Raw genomic sequence first — 16,587 nt, 5'->3', positions numbered from 1 at the left:
AGATGAATAGAGTAAATATATATACTCTGTGTGAAAAAGTCATTTCTAAGCCTAAAAGCAGGGAAGTAAATACAACAATAGATTTGACTGCACAAAAAGGAAAAGTCTCTATATTTAAAATACTAGAACCAAAGTTTAAAGGCAAAAATTAAAAGCAAATCAGTGAAAAATCTTTGAAGCAACTATGGCAAAGGATTACTAGTCTTACTCTATGGGGACTCAAACAACAGGCAGTATGGTAGTGTGAAAACACCCAAATGTTAACAGGGCTTCACCTCTGCAAGTTTTTCTTTCCCTCCTCCAACTTTAAGTACATTTAAAAATTTCAGAAGTAGGGCTTCCCTGGTGGCGCAGTGGTTAAGCATCCGTCTGCCAATGCAGGGGACACGGGTTCGAGCCCTGGTCTGGGAAGATCCCACATGCTGCGGAGCAACTAAGCCCGTGCACCACAACTACTGAGCCTGTGCTCTAGAGCCCACGAGCCACAACTCCTGAAGCCCTCGCGCCTAGAGTCTGTGCTCTGCAACAAGAGAAGCCACCATAATGAGAAGCCCGCGCACGGCAACAAAGAGTAGCCCCCGCTCTCCGCAACTAGAGAAAGCCCGTGCACAGCAACAAAGGCCCAATGCAGCCAAAATTAAATAAATAAAATAAATTTATTTAAAAAAAATTCAGAAGTAAACAAAACGACTTAGAAAAAAAAAAATTAGGAAAAAAGTGATTAGAAGAAAGGAGAAGGAAAATATTGATAGAAATGAGAGAAAGAAACTGTCAAGAAGGTTCTGATTAGCAGAGAAAGGTTGTTTTTGGTTAAAAATTCATCACAGATTTTAAAAGTAGAAGACAGGTGATCCAAGAATTAGTGTGTAAGCGATAGCAAAGGGCTCTCTCCTGGAACGTGTGTTACTTAGTATCTGATTCTGGAAGGGGCTTTGGTCAAAAGGACAGAGCCAAAGGAAAAGAACTTGGGAAAATGCTAAAAGCAAAAGCAATTTCATAAAGTATAACATCCTGCTCAATCAATTATATACTCTTAGACTGAATAAAATGCTATAATCCAATTGAAAGCTCTCTACTTCCATCTCATGGTTTATGAATAGTCACAAAAGTCTACAATTGAATTACTGTGTCAGTATTCATTTTTGGATAATAGCTTGATAATGTTAATACATATAAAATCAGGGTAATTTAAAAGGGAGAAAATCATATTTTTAATATGGAGCATGTATCAGCAGACAATCAGAAGCTGGAATCAAGAAATTATTGTTTGTACCCTGCTTAAAATAATCTGTGTCAAAAATGAAGTGCCATTGACTTTGAGATTTGAATAGAGTAACATTTAATTAATCACTCTAACAATTATTTATAAATAGACTACCATATGCCTCTGTCATATGGAGGAGTCAATACAAGGAACAAAATAATTATTTCCCATCTTGAAGAGCTTTCAGCCCATTGAAGGTTACAGAAAAGTAAACAGGCAGTGGGCAGTGATTACACAGTGTGATGAGGGCTGGGCTGGAGGCATGTAGAGAGCTTGGACAGTGTATGAGGAACATTCATTTCCAATATGAGAAATCCGAAAAAACTTTATGAAAGAATATACTTTTATTAAGCTGAGGCCTGAAAGAGGGTAAAAGTTGGCCAAATTTATATGGGAAAAAAATGAGTCAAAGGCACAAGGGAAAGGCATGTGCTCAGAGGCAAGAGAAAGCACATCTGGTTGTTGAGCATAGAAAGTGAAGGGAGAGCGAGGAAGAAACAGCTGGAAGAGCTGAATCGGGCTAAGAAGCTCAGACTTCTCCTGAGGGTAATGGAAAACCATTTACACAGGAGTGGGAGGAGTGATATCATCGAGTTTCCACATTTCACAAATCATCTTGGCTGTTATATACAGAAACAAAGAGAGAGGGGCAGGGAGAGTCAGTGGGTTCAGCTAAGAGTTTCGTACAACGAGATAAGATGGTGCCCTAAGCCAGAATATCATGCGGGAAGATGGAGAGACATCAACATATTTTAGAAATATTTAGGGGCCAGAATCTTTAAGACTTAGTGATTGTATGTGGGGAAAGTAGAGCCTTTGAATATCTGTAGATTCTTAAGTCATCAAATTTATTGCTATAATTTTTCATAAAGTTCTTTATCCTTTTGATATCTGTAGAATCTGTAGTGGTTCCTTGTGATTAGTGTTTTCTCTCCTTTTTTCCTCATGAGTCTGGCTAGAGGTTTATCAATTTTATTGATCTTCTCAAAAAATTACCTTTTGGTTTCATTGATTTTCTCCACTTTTGTTTTCTGTCATTGATTTCTACTCTGATCCTTATTTGTTTCTTCTGCTAATGTTTGGATTCATTTATTCCTCTTTTTCTATGATTCTCTGTTTTCTAATCACACTTGCTTTTAAGCTTTATTCCTGGGGATCAGAGCACCTTTTACTCTAGGGTTAATTTTTCTCCACTTCTGAGTATTCTACCCAATGTCCTATGAATTATGAGGTTTTCCACTCTAGATGGTGGGAATAGTAACTATTCCTGTCCCCGTGTGAGCATTGAGGGTTGTTCTCTTTAATCTTTTCCAGTGACTCCTTCCATGGCTTCCAGTAATTCCCTCACAAGTATACTGGATCAGTAGTCAACTGAAGACTCAACGGAAACCCTCTGCAGACTCCCTGGAGTTCTGTATCTGTGCCACTCCTCTCCCTTACTCTATTCTGCATCCTCCAGCCTACTGGAGGTGGGAAATGGGAAAGACTGGATTGACCATCTCTTAGCAAGTCCTGCATAGATGTGCCCCTCTCTTCAGAATGTGTGGGCATGCATCACCCCCACTGCTCTGAATTCTCACACAAAACCCAGAAAAAAGAAACATTCTGATTTTCTTCCTGAGCCAACTGCCTCTGGGGTCAGGAAGGTCCATCCAAGGCAGTATGCAAGGAGGGAAGGTAAGTACCCATCTCTTAGCACTACTATTGATAAGAACTGCACTAGTCAGGGGGTCAAGTGAGGTAAGATCCAAAGTTCTTTCCAACTCTAATATTCTATGATTTTATGCACAATGCTAAAGGAGTCATTTTGAAATACAGTATGAGAAAAAAAAGTACGTACCACAGACAAAAAGAAAAAATGTTATTTCATCATATTAAAATGAATGGCTAAATGACAGAAATGAGTGAAGGGGGATGGCGATTGTTTCATTAGCAGTGTAAGGGGAGTAAAAAGCATTATATCACTGATGTACTGTAATGTTTTCACATTTAAGGAGCATCTCAGAAAAGCCAACAACCTCAACTCAGGGTCATTCTGTGTATCCCTCATGGGCCATAGCACATGCGACATTAATTATAGTCATTAAGGAAGAAGTCTCTAAAATGCCTTCAACTTAGGGTCTCTCCCAGCGAAAGCTAAAGATCTGACAGACATTTACATTCCTCCGCTCCTGATTCAGCTTTTGCCTTAATAAGAGGGAAAAAAATTATAGGGCTGCAACATGTCACCCTTTTGAAGAGTTACTCAGAGGACAGAATCAATAACCTACTCCCACCTACCAAAGCCTGTCATTCTTCTAGGTGATTGATTCGTAATCCCCATGTGCAAAATAGAGTAAAGGCTATTATTCTGGAGTTTCTCCAAATTGTGAGAAAATACAGGTCAATCCTTGCAGTTTGAAGTTTCAGAATATCAACAATTTTCATTATTTGAGGTAAAGGAGTGGCCCAATGGGTAGATAATTTCCTAAGTTATCTTTGGAATGCAGTTTATATAAAATCAACAGAAGCAAGTTCAACCATTTTTCCCCTACCACCTTTGTTTTTGCCTAGTTTAATTAACACCTGCTATTTCCATTTGAGGGGTTTCAAAACATAATACTGTCATCAGTACTGCCCTTAGAGCAGCCAATCAGAACCCCTGCCCTGGGTTCTCACCTTAGAAGGACCAGCTCTGGCCTTTCTCTGGCCATGATCCTCTGTGCAGTATGAGGAATCTGAAGGTCCAAGGGGACAGGTCCACTTGGAACCCATTCCCTCCCCCGACCTGGGATACAGAATACCTGGAATTCCCAAATTCACTTCCCTGAATCTAGCCTCCCGGGGGCTGGCAGGGCTACATCATGAACGCCCCTAAGCCTCAGGGCTTCATAAGATGTGGAAGGGGTCTAGATGGGATGTGCATGGCCCCTTTTCCTAACAGACAAGCCGGGGTGGGAAGTAAAGGCAAGCTGATGGGCAAAGACCTCAAGTTTTACTTTCCCTGTGTGAGCATGCCCTCACAGAGACCCCAGGCGAGAAGCACACCAGCCACCATAAGAAGTGAGTCAAGCTGGTGAAGTCCGAGAGTTAAATCACATACGCATTGGATGAAGGGATAACTGGGGAGACCATCAGGCTTCACCCCTTCATTCTCCCCCTACCCTTCCCTCTCCTCCCTCCTCTCCTCCCCCGGGTAGGAGGCTGCTGAATATGGTGCCTCCAACTTCACAAAGCCAGAAAGAGGGAAAAGCAGCATCAGGTGATCCCTGGTCCCTCAAGCCACAGTGTCTGAAGTCTGAAGCTTGAAAGGAAAACACAAAAAACTCCAAAATTGAAATCCATCATCTTCTTTTCCATCACATCTTCCTATCTCCCCGCTTCTTAGTCAAAAAGACAACCAGGTTCATGGAGCACTTCTGTGCTTAAAACAGAGGAATGGCTGCAGACTGGGGACATGGGAGGCTGCTGGATTCCAGTTAACTCTGCCACTTAACTTTGACTGCTGTGTTACTCTGGATGAACTCACTGTTTATTACTAAATGGCGGTGAGGATCTCAAAGATTAATGATGGCACTGATTGCAGCTACACAATAGGACCCAGATGTTCCCATACTTATTGCTTCCTCTCCTTGACCCTCTTTCCTGCAGTTACTAGAGAGAAAACGCAAATATGGCATTTAGGAGACCTGACACAAGCCCAAACTACTGAGACTGTATGGGTCTAAACTTTGAATAACACTTTGTCTTATGCTCAGATTTCATAAGTTACATAATACCATAACAGAGATACTAAAAGGGGAAAAAAAAAGCCACACTGCATACTTGAATGTGGGAATAGAGAAAAAGTTGAACACACATTGAACATGTGTAATTGTTTGATATCAAAATCAAATTTTGATGAAAAAGATATACTCTGCTATATATCAAGTTCATGTATCACAGAGTCAGTCATAGAAAATAATCCATACTGAGGGCTCTGCAAAGAACAAACTACATACATATATCATCCATTTTTGAGCTAATCTTACTGGTCAGTCATCTCTTTCACAGTACAGAAATTTAATCTATCTCTTCCATTGCTCTTAATTGATTTCCTACCTACCACAGAATTTTGGTTGGGAAATCTTAAAAGAACTCTGGTCTGTCTAGAATTGCAACCTGATCAACGTTCTTACCAAACTAACAGATCAAAGACCAATTACACGGGGCTTCCCTGGTGGCGCAGTGGTTGAGAATCTGCCTGCCAATGCAGGGGACACGGGTTCGAGCCCTGGTCTGGGAGGATCCCACATGCCGCGGAGCAACTGGGCCCGTGAGCCTCAACTACTGAGCCTGCGCGTCTGGAGCCTGTGCTCCGCAACAAGAGAGGCCGCGATAGTGAGAGGCCCGCGCACCGCGATGAAGAGTGGCCCCCACTCGCTGCAACTAGAGAAAGCCCTCGCACGGCAACGAAGACCCAACACAGACTGACTAAATAAATAAATAAATAAATAAAATTTTTTTAAAAGACCAATTACAATGTAAACCTCTCAGTACACTCTGAGGATGAGGAGGAGAGATTACTAGCTCTCAACAAATCTGGCTCCTTTCTTCTCCCTGTGTACCTGACCCTCTCACAATTAGCCAAGACGCTGATTAATTCTGGCAAATGGACTGAGTGGAAGGGAGTGGAAGAGACACGTCTCACTTTCGCACTGAGGCAATGAGAAAGTCTCATATCACCCTTCTTCGCTTGTGGCTGTCTTCAGCAAACGTGGAGCCATGTGTCGTGAAGGTGGAATCACCAGATGGTACCCACCTGGATTTCTGAGTCACTTACTGCTTGGAAGGAAGCTTCCCTGGAGGATCTCTAGAACTGCAATAGACTTTATGTAAGTAAGAATTAAGCCATGGGTGGTGGTTATTACTGTAGCATTACCTACTCTATCATAACTAGGATAGCTATATTCTGAAAGTGAAGATATTTAATATATTAGAGGTGGTTTCATAAATTTAATCATTAGACCAAGAGATCACTGAGTTGATTTGACAGCACATCTAATATTAACATACAAATAACTGAATTTTGATATTCCTAGTCCCAAAAAACCTTCTAAATTTACAATCAAATCTGTTTAATATTTACCTTGTCTGAAATTTAATTTGAGTGCCTACTAGTTACAATTACCCTGAGGAATTTCTGGCATCAGACATCAAAATCACTGAATCACTGAATCATGAAAATGAAAAAAAAAAAAAAAAAAAGGAAAAACCAAAGACAATCTATTTTTCCTGCCCCAGGCCCACAAATATACCTTACCGCTTCACACACACACAAACACAGAATCACAGAAACTGATGCACAGTCCACTCTATGCCCTAGCTCTGCTAAGCACCAGGAATAGAGACCTAATAAGACACGATCTCTACCCTCCAGGAGGAAGTAAGGGGAAAAAAATCACGCAAATAATCATGGTAGAGTGTAATAAAATTTGTGATCTAGGCTATGGTGGGAGTTCAGTGGAAGGAGAAACCAATTCAACCCAGAGGGAGGTGAAGATGTCATCAGAGAAAAGGTGACACAAACTAACGCATGAGGGGAATAAGAATTTTCTCGGTGGGCAAGGAGTAGAAAGGTATTCCAGGGAAAGACACACAGCACATGCAAACAATCGAGTTGCAAAAGAGCTCACCATGTATTTATAGACTTGCTGGAATACAGTATGCTTGTAGGATGATTGTGGGATGTGAGTTTAGAAGAGCACAGCAAAACAGCATCATAAAGCACATTTTAAGTCAAGCTCCTACAGTTATCTATTGCTGCATAAGATAAGCCACTTCAGAAGTCAGCAATGTAGGGCTTCCCTGGTGGCGCAATGGTTAAGAATCCACCTGCCAATGCAGGGGACACGGGTTCGAGCTCTGGTCCAGGAAGACTCCACATGCCACGGAGCAACTAAGCCGGTGCGCCACAACTACTGAGTCTGCACTCTAGAGCCTGTGAGCCACAACTACCGAGCCCAAGTGCTGCAACTACCGAAGCCTGCATGTCTAGAGCCCATGCTCCGCAACAAGAGAAGCCACCACAATGAGAAGTCCGCGCACCGCAACAAAGAGTAGCCCCGGCTCCCCACAACTAGAGAAAGCCTGTGCGCAGCAACGAAGGCCCAACATGGGCAAAAAAAAAAAGTCAGCAATTAAAAACAACAGTCCATTAATATCTCTCCCGTTTCTTTAGGTTGACTGGGCTTACCCTGTAGTTCTTTTTTGAGGTCTATACTTTTGTAGTCAAATGTTGGCGGGGGGGTGCAGTCTATCTGAAAGCTCAATCAGTTGGGCTGGAGGCTCATGAGAGCTCACTCTCATGGCTGGCAGTGGATGCTGAGAGTGCAGATGGAGTTGTCAACTGCAGCACCACACTTGGCCTCGCCACAAGGTTTGGACTTCTCATGGGATGGCAGCTGGGCTACAAGAGGGAGTGTCCCAAGAATGAGTGGTCCAAGAAACAGGAAGTACCCACAGCCAATCTCTTAACTCCTGGGCCTGGAAACTGTAATAGCATTACTTAGACTGTTATTTTTTTTTTAGTCAAAACAGTCGCAGAGCCCATCCATATTCAGTGGGAATTAACAAAGACTCCATTTCTCAAGGGCAAGAGTATTAAAGAATACGTGGCCATCTTTAATCTGCCACACAGGGCAACAGCTTGAACTGAAAGCAGTGAATGGAAAGCAAACAGATACTTTTAAACAGGAAATGGATAGGACAGAGTTACATTTGAGAATGATGATTCCGATGGTAGAGATGGATTGGATGGTGGAGGTGATGAAAGTGGAATGTGGAAGCTCAATTAAGAAGAAATTAGCCCACATGATTAACTATAAGGGTTTGAAATACTGATAGCCTCTATAAGGCTGCAGAGGGGAGAACAGAATCAAGAAAATTGTAGGAGGCATAAATGGCAGGACTTAGTCCCTAGTTTGACATAGGGACAAAAGAGGGAAAGAGAGGAGACAAAAATCACTCCCAGGCATCTAGGTTCATGTCTAAGTTATATGAAAAAAGGAGAATATGAATTTCCATTATAGGAAAAAGAAAACTTAGAAAAAGAAAGTAGAATGGTGAGGGGCACAAAGAGGATGAATTCTGAATACAATTTTATTTTTAAAGCTGTACATAAATAAATTTCTTCTAATGGACAAAAAAAAAGTTTGTTTTTAAGGGAACGAACATTAGACAATGCATTTCTCTAGCACTCAGAGCTATCTTCCTGATCTTTTCTCTATTCAAGAAAGCAAGTGTGCGTTGTGAAAGGAAGAAATATTTTTCCTTCCTCTTTTAAATTTTATCTACAGAGTATTCCTTGGCAAACTTGTCAAGATTCTATCACCTGGCAGGAATTAAATTTAATATATTTGCCTATATTACGAGAAATAGGTGATTTTATAAACTCTAAATTTGTCATTCAAGATTCAAAACATTCATTTTCTACAAAGCAGTTTTCTACCACCTTCCATTTTTCAGAACCATCTTTCAGAATATAATTAGCTTACATTTTGATCCCCTACAAGTGATAGGCTTTAGCCATTTCAAGTGAGCCCCTACTTGAATTTCCTGGCAGCACTGAACTAAGATCAATAATCTTCATAAACATATACTCAGAGGACCCAGTAATCTACACTCTGCAAATGAAATGGAATGCTAGCTCCAAATGCTTCCTCACCAAGCATAAAAACAACATCAGTGCTCCTATTGTTAAGCATTACAACTGCCCAAGAATGGCTAATGGTAGATGGGAACAAAGCACAGGCCTCACAGAAACTCCACGCTATTGAGGAAACTCTACATGATCCAATGTGTCACAGAATGTATATATTGACTCTGGGATTATACCCACACCATGCAATAGAAAATGGTTTGAAAAAAATATTTTCATAGGATCTTTATTTTTTAATTAATTTTATTATCACACAGTATCCTCAGACTTCACCTCAGTCTGGAGAATCCCATTAACATTAGAGAACCAAATTTCTTTGGATCTCACCACCCCTCTAAGATTTCTAGCCCCATATAGGTATCCTCCACACATGCCACAAAACCATTTACTTCTAGGGGTCATCAAGGAGTGTCTCACGGGCACTAATGAACAAGTTCTATCAGTTTACACTTGACACTATTTCTTTAACCTCTTGAACCTGCCCCCTTCAGTGGTGACTGCTGAGGCCTCCATGTGTGATAGAGCTATGTGAAGGTACCTGGCCGCCTCCTCTGTCACCATGGTCACACCACTTCTCACTGGATATATACCACTTCCAACACCTTGTGGCTTTTATAATCTGGAGCCCTGAATGAGTTATCTCCCAAAGATCATCTCGTTCCTTCTCGTAAATGGTCTCCTTCAGACCCATTCCATCTAGCTGCCAGATATACTCAAATGGGTCTCTGGGCCTCGCTTCTATTCCAGGCAAAGATGCCCACAAACATTACTAGCACATCTCACAAAACAAGCTCATTGAGCCTTTGAGCCTAAGTGGTACAAAGTTGCCAAATGAAACTGTTTCTTTATTCGTATTTGTTTCCCCCTGTTTCAAAACACATTCTGAGACTAACATCAGTGAGTCGGCAGACTAGGAAGCTCCTGGCCCTCATTCTTCCATGGAAACATTTTTTAAGATAACTATAGACTGGCTAAAATAACTTTATAAGAGTTCTAGGAACGAGTCAAAGATCTACAGCAACCAACCAAATACCTAATCAAGAAAAAGGTGCATTCAACATAGTTGAAATTCTGTGACGTTTTTACTTGCCTCTGCCCCCCTTCCTCCGCAGTGTAGTAGAGTCAGGAGGAAGTGGCCCAACTCCTGTTTCCCTCCCTCAAGCAAGAGCAGAACATACTTGCAACTTTCTAATCTGTCTGTGGTACCTTTGCAGAAAAGGTCTGTCAACCCCTAATCTAGAGAGGAAAGTGAGTTGAGCCAAAAAGACTACTCAGGATGCTGCAAAGCAAGCATGGTTTGAGGTCATGTCTAGAATCAGTGGCTGACAACAAGAATACAAAAGAAATTAATCCAAGAGATAACAAGTGTACAAAATGTAGCAAAATTAAGCCAGAGAGGCAGTAACGAGGAACAAAAATAAAACCATTTCCAAACTGATGAATGGGAAAAGTATTGGCCAACAGGGAATTTAGGAAGAGGAAGTTTATTCTGGCAAGAGCTCTGGACACAACTGAGTTTGAGGTGGTAGCAAGAAATAAGTAGAAATTGACCGAACAAAAGTTCACGTGCCCGATGCACAGTGAGGCCAAACAAACCGAAACGTTAGAGTTTGGAGCAGAGAAAAGTTTTCTGCAGGGCCAAGCAAGGAGAACAAGTGGCTCATCACTCCAGGATGGTTTTCAGGGAGAAGTTTTCATAGGCAAAATTTGGAGTGAGGGCTGCAGGGTGTGTGACTTTCTTCTGATTGGTTGGTGGTGAGGTAACAGGGCGGTGCTCCAGGAATCTCCTGTTCAGCCTTAAGTTACCATCCTCCACCTGGTTGGGGGCCTTAGTTCCTGCAGAAGAACTCAAAGATATATATATATATATTTTAATAAATTTATTTATTTGTTTGTTTATATTATTTTTGGCTGTGTTGGGTCTTTGGTGCGCGGGCTTCTCATTGTCGTGGCTTCTCTTGTTGCAGAGCACGGGCTCTAGGCGCACAGGCTTCAGTAGTTGTGGCACGTGAGCTCAGTAGTTGTGGCACATGGGCTTAGCTGCTCCGCAGCATGTGGGATCTTCCCAGGCCAGGGCTCAAACCCGTGTCCCTTGCATTGGCAGGCAGATTCTTAACCACTGCGCCACCAGGGAAGCTCTCAAAGATATACTGTTATGTATATTCCTTGAGGAGGAACCAGGGCCCTGCCCCAAGGCTACACTATTGTTTGTTTGTTTCTTCCTTTCTTTTTTTTTTTGCACTATTGTTTCTGCATTCCCTCCCTTCCCTGATTAGCAACTATTTGAATCTGCCCTTTGGAACTCAGGAAAGGTCTAAGAGGCTGCAGTCTTTTTCCTACAAACCAGAAATGGGGGACACTGAAAGGCTTTTGTGCCCAGGAGGGCCCCCCAGGGTCCCACTCGGTTTCACAATCAGACCAGAGGGCAAGCTTTAACCTCTAGGTTAGAGTCATCAATACAGAGATGACTGCTTCAAGTTGTGGGAGATGATGGGCTGTGCAGGAAAGAAAAATAGAAAGAGAAGAGCAAAAGGCCAGGACTGTGAAGACAACAAAAATCTACATTTAATGACCAAACGTGACACTTTCAGTCATTCACATAACACGGTTATTGCTAAATATAAAAGGTTATCCCCTGTATAATTCCCCAACATTGTAAATGCATTCTCACTATCTATGTTCTTTTTAAAATCTTTATTGAATGCCTAACAGGTACAAAGCATGTGTCAGGTGGTAGGAACAGAAAAGAACCTGGTTCCTGTGCTCAAAAGAATTTCTAATTTATTGAGGAAGGGCATGAAAGTGAAAGAATCATGACATTGAATGACAACTTGGGGAAAAATGAGGATGAGGTAGGTCTAAGAAGTAACCAACCTCAAGGTTACATGTTAAAATATAAAAGTTACATACATAATGCATGTGGGATACTTTAAAATCTCATTTTATTGCTCTATAGTAGCTATAGAGAGTGTTCCCAAGCCTAGAGGGAGGGAAACGGTAGCTCTTAAATCTTACTCATCTAACTGTCCACTATTGAACATTGCAGACATTAAGTACTTCCAAAGGGGTACCATGGTAACATCAATATGCTTGCCTTTGACTTATGATTACCCCACTCTCTCTGCAACATGCTCTTTGAGTCATTTTTTTTTTCACCGCTGCTCTACCTGAAAAAACCTGCTGTCCATTGTGCTACTTACACATGGAGAAAAGTAAATTTATCAATAAAACTTTCAGACAGATTCCTTCTAATCTATCAAAAAATCAGGGCCTGAAGGCATCAAAGCTCACCCCAGCTGTGCTCTTTTTCTGCAAGGTAATGGCGAACTGCAACACAATCAGGGAAGCATTTTTCTCTCAACTGGCTTTTAATCACCTCATTTTATAATGTAAATAGCAAAAGTGGCTTACAATGACCCTGAGGCCATGGAATCCTCCTGGGGCTTCGATATTTCTACTGGCTAAACTCTAACAACACCCAAGGGTAAGGAAGAAATGTGCTAAGGCAAAATCCACACTGCTTAGAAAGTGTCTAAGGAAAAAAAAAAAGTAAAAATAACTCTGTTTTTAGACAAATCCCCTGATCCGGGGGAAAAACAAACAAAAAAAATCTTGATAGACCAGTTAAGAAAAGTCTCTGCTTCTGAAGAGACCAACCTCTGGGAAACTTCCACAGATGATAAAGTTAGCAGTCACAGTGATTGAAAGGGGACATTATACTTTAAAATGTAATGCTGTTAGGACAGATGTGGTTAGGAAAAGAAAAAAAAAAAAAGGCTACACTGCATATATCTAGAAAACTAAAATAGCAATTAAAATGCCTACTTTGCCATATCTTCCTAGGAGTTAGTATATTTATCCCCTTTCAGTTAAGCAGGGAAAGAGGTTTGAGTTGAAGATGTCCTCCCTGTCAACAGGTTAAAAAGTGATCAACAGTCAGATGAACTATCATAAGCTGATGGGGTTTGTTTTTTTTTTTTCTGATGGGGTTTTATTCCACTCAATTATTTACTGCTCCTTGAAGGTCCCTTTTCCCCATCCAATAGGAAACTGCCTTTCTTAGAAATGAAAAACATCCATCAACCTACACAAGTTTTATTATACACATAAAAATCCATATTTTACCCCCAGCCAATGTTTCATGGGGTCATATCACCCTGTCTTAATAGTAGTGTAGTTCTAGAATTAAGAAGGTTCTGTGAGAGTATTCGTATAATAAAAAGCTTCCTGCACTTATTTTCAATTCACAAGCTATATACCAAATGAGAGTTACCTATGGAATCCAGGTACAAGTATAGCTTGGTTTTCCAATTCCTTTAAGACTAAACAACTTTTTTTTCTCTCAGAGCATCTTAGAGTTGGCCAGGTTTTTGTTAGGGTGGGGATTGGATTTGGGGTGATCATCAAGGAAGGTGTTTTCCCTGGGTTTAGATACTGCTGTTTCATAACCAAGACTAGTGTCATCAAGTAAGAGATACATAAAAAGAGGCTCGTTTAAAAATCAGACTTTTGGGCTTCCCTGGTGGCGCAGCGGTTGAGAGTCTGCCTGCCAATGCAGGGGACACGGGTTCGAGCCCTGGTCTGGGAAGATCCCACATGCCGCAGAGCAAACTGGGCCCGTGAGCCACAATTACTGAGCCTGCGCGTCTGGAGCCTGTGCTCCGCAACAAGAGAGGCCGCGATAGTGAGAGGCCCGCGCACCGCGATGAAGAGTGGCCCCCGCCTGCCACAGCTAGAGAAAGCCCTCGCACAGAAACGAAGACCCAACACAGCTAAAAATAAATAAATAAATAAGTAAATTTAAAAGAGAAACCTTTCATTAAAAAAAAAAAAAAAAAATCAGACTTTTAAGGAAAGAGAATGCATATTATATTTAAAATTCTGCAAAACCTGGAAAAAGGAGTTGAGGAGAGTGTATGAGTAGTTGGACAAGTCTTTCATTTGTCCACAAAGCATTTATAGCACAAAATCATATAAATTCTAGTCCACATAAAAAACATGACCGGGCCTCTAAACCATCCAGCTGGATTTGGGAGTAATTTGGCTGCCATAGAAGCCATTCCATAGATCAAGAGGGTTGATTTGGTAAATCTGCTGCTTTGCAAGCATTTCATTCTTCCATGTGTATTTCCCTTGCAGCTCTGTAATTGACCAAAAAGTATAACTGATACTGATAAGAGACACACATTTTCCAGCCAAAGATACACAAGTAACTAAGTTTCAGGCCAGACATTTTCACTGTGCCTTCCAACCCTCCTTGCAATCCACCAATATCTCACCTTTCAAAACCCATCACCAGGAAATTTATCATCATTTTCTTGGCACTATTAATTAAATGGATTACAGTGATTTATATCTGCAACTACTTTGAGTGGATTATTTTTATAATTTTATATTCACACTGCTTTTAAAACTACAACCACCGTAAGCAGCACTATGTAAATATATAAGTGGCCACCTACTTTGGACATTTCCATAATAATGGAAGTTGTCATTGTACATGCAGACTTTTTCTAATCAAAATTATAAATAATTATTACTTTTAAATGTATATCTCAGAAATAACTAAAAAAAAAAAATTATAAATAAATCCTGCTAAATTCATCTTCAAGCCTTCAAGCCTTCAAGCCTCTGGTTTACACTGGCACTGTTCCATAATGTCCAATTTTAGATATTAAATATTTAATATTAAGATTTCTTCTATTGGCATAAGCAGAAAATGTATTTCCTGGCTCTTAGAACCCAAGCTATTAACCTTATTAAATAACTAAGCAATTTGTTCTCCTCAAATACCGAAATAAAGTGAATTGACAGCTTAACTGTGCCACCTTAAAGACTATCTTATTTTTTAATTCACCTCGACCCCGGACCCCATGCATTCCAGGTCTGCCTCATTGAGCAGACCACTACTCAACAACTGCTATTTAGAGCAACGAGCATTTCTGAGTGTTTAGTATGGAGAAACAGCGCTTACTTGGAACTTAACCTAAAACCATATTTAGTGAATGAGACAAATCTTTTATTCAAAGACTGAACTACACTTTAAAAGTCCATAATTATCATTACACACTTTTAAAGTCTTGGAGCCCAGATGCTGCAAGGTAACTTGAGTTTCACTTTATTGCTATAGAAACAAAAAGCTCAAAGCAAATAGGAAAACAACATTCAATAATCCATCCAAGACAACATCAAATTTAATTTGGCACATCCTAAGGGTCAAGCATCCAGCAAGGCAACATTGATTAAACTCTCTCAGCAAAGATCAATTGAAGAGATGTCAGCAGAGTCACCACAAGAGAGAGCCATCCAATTCTAAAATGGCAACAAACAGAATTCTGTGGGATCTGGGTTTCCACATTGCAATGGATGGATCTTGGATATACTGATTTCTACCTTACAAAAATTTGGGAAAAATCTTTATGATTATTTTTCCCTCATATTTGGAAAAAATTAACAATTACTCACTTGTGTGAGTAAACAAAAAAGATGACTCACTTTGGGTGTGCAGTTGGTTACCTTTACTGGGCCACAGGAAGACAATCAGCAGAGTCAATCACCTGAATAAATATCACATATCATTTAAGAGGCTATGGAAAGACACTCCCACTAAAAACATCTTATTTGCCATCTTGCCTCAATGGCTGAATTTCTATCAGCATCAAATCATTTCTTGTCCTCCTTGTCTCCAGATGTCTCCTTAAAAGAGCAAATATTCTTGGAAAGGGGAGTGTACTCAGGGTTGCAGTTTCCATATATGATGCCTTTTTTGAATTACAAAGGTTCCTGGTTGGGCGAATGCTGCTGTACTAGAGCAAGGCTATGGCTCTGGGTTCAATTTCAGCCCTCAACAGACCCCATAGCCTGCAACATTCATGTACAATAATACTAGGTTGCCTGCTGATGGTCAATAAATCCAGCTCTTATTTCCTTGAGAGCTTCCATATGACTGTTGATGCTTTTGAAACATCATCTGCTACTTACCCTAGGCAAAATCTTCTTGAGAGACCCCAAAATGAAATGTCACCATTATATTATCAATCCTGAGAAAAAGCAGGTTTTAGGCTGCACTTGCCTGGTACCTCGAGGACAGCTGATCCAACCAAACCACTTGTCCCTGACATCCTTGATGGCTGCCACAAAAGGAGACCCTCTGTGTCACCTAACATTACTTAGTTTCACCTCTCGCCATCTTCTCACCCCCAACCAACTCTTTCTCCACCTGAAAATCTTCCAAAACTTTTACTTCTGGAGTTTTAATTCAATGGTGTACTGAAGCTGGCTCATATGGGCCTGCTAGGCAAGTTGGGCACATCTCCTCCCAACTCTACATTCAGTAATGTTATGTTGGTAGCCTGAAATCAGCCAAAATCACAGTATTTATACTATGAAAATCAGCAAACACTACAAATCACGGCTTTTTCAAAATGATGAGCCAATTTTTAAACATTTACCAGCACACCACTGCTATATTTTCAAAAAATAAAAAATTCTCCTACTCTCTCGCAAAATTAGTTTTTTCTTTTCATTACTGTTTTTTTAATCAGTCAGCTAAAATCTGGTTCTCCCAAGATATCACCATTTATCTTGAAACCCTCTCAAGTTGAAGTAGGTCATTTTACCATATTCCTGTTACAGATTTCCTTCA

Source organism: Eschrichtius robustus, chromosome X (genome assembly GCF_028021215.1).
Source record: "Eschrichtius robustus isolate mEscRob2 chromosome X, mEscRob2.pri, whole genome shotgun sequence".
NCBI lineage: Eukaryota > Metazoa > Chordata > Mammalia > Artiodactyla > Eschrichtiidae > Eschrichtius > Eschrichtius robustus.
The sequence above is the reverse complement of the archived record's forward strand: the minus strand, read 5'-3'. Positions refer to the sequence as shown.